Raw genomic sequence first — 1,197 nt, 5'->3', positions numbered from 1 at the left:
GGTAATCAAACTAATTGCGGTGTTCATAATTTTAATAAACAAGACAAATGATATGATTAATAGTGGGAGTCTTTATTAATAAATCTGTCTACGGCTAGATAACTGATGCCATTGTAATATAAAATTTATTGTACTCTAAAAGATGTAATGAATTTATATTGTATAATTCACTCTATTAACTGAATTAACATGTATATTAATCATCTTAATACAGCTAAAATTTTCGTAGTTGAAACATCTGACGTAGCAACTCATGTTTAAGTTGCAGTAATAATGAATAAACTTAACCTAAACCCCACAACTAATTTTGATTTTTTTTCACATCAACTTTCGTAAATATTTGTTAATATGTTGATTTTTATTTCCAGTTATTTTTGCCGACATTATTAATTATTTAATTTATTAAATCTGAAAGTTTATGAAATCGATTTTTTAACTTCTAATGTTTTATAATAATTTAAGTTGTTATTTTTTATTTAGTTTATTAAAGAATTTATAACTAAAAGCAAATCAAATGATAATTATTTTTTTTATCTGTAATAATTATTTGAAATGTTTTTGTTTTTTTAATAAGTAAAATAATTTACAACTGAATGAAGAGTAGATAAAATAAAAATATTAAAATCCGTCATTATTACAGAATATAATAATATTATATATTTAATTATTATGTTTTAAAGTAACTAGTAGAATTAAACTTATTTTCTATGAAGAAATATTTCTCTAGAAAGAGGTTTTTTTTAATAATAATTTGGTTGTTTACGCTTGTTTTATTAATTAAAAATGAATAATATATTTCAGTAATTTAAATTAACAAATTTCAAGTAACGTTATCAGTTGTCAGGATGGCCGAGCGGTCTAAGGCGCCAGACTCAAGGGTAACCTTATCAGGCATTGCCTGATCATTGAGTGTTCTGGTCCTCATCTGAGGGCGTGGGTTCGAATCCCACTTCTGACAAATTTTTTTTTTATTCTTAAAAAACCAGTATTTGTACATCAGCGTCAGATTAGCATTTTTTTTTTTTTAATTTTTAATTTAAATATTTATTCTTTTCATATATATTTTTTCTTAATAGACACTTAAAATATAAAAAAAAAATAGATTAATACACTATATTTACTTTTCTACTACAATGATAAAAAATTCACTAGACTTAAAGTTTAGTGTATTTTCGAAAAATTAATTACGTTGGATTT

The 1,197-nt window shown here is 23.0% G+C and overlaps 1 non-coding gene across 1 annotated transcript; it reads left to right on the top strand.

The window, feature by feature from the left end:
* Window positions 1-839: 839 nt before the first annotated feature.
* On the top strand, window positions 840-958 carry TRNAL-CAA (transfer RNA leucine (anticodon CAA)). The gene is made up of 2 exons: window positions 840-877; window positions 913-958. It is a non-coding gene; the product is annotated as a tRNA-Leu (tRNA).
* The last annotated feature ends 239 nt before the right edge of the window (window positions 959-1,197 follow it).

This window comes from Lycorma delicatula, chromosome 4 (genome assembly GCF_047948215.1).
Source record: "Lycorma delicatula isolate Av1 chromosome 4, ASM4794821v1, whole genome shotgun sequence".
NCBI classification, from domain to species: domain Eukaryota; kingdom Metazoa; phylum Arthropoda; class Insecta; order Hemiptera; family Fulgoridae; genus Lycorma; species Lycorma delicatula.
Note: the sequence above shows the minus strand (reverse complement) of the source record. Positions and strands in the feature narration are given on the sequence as shown.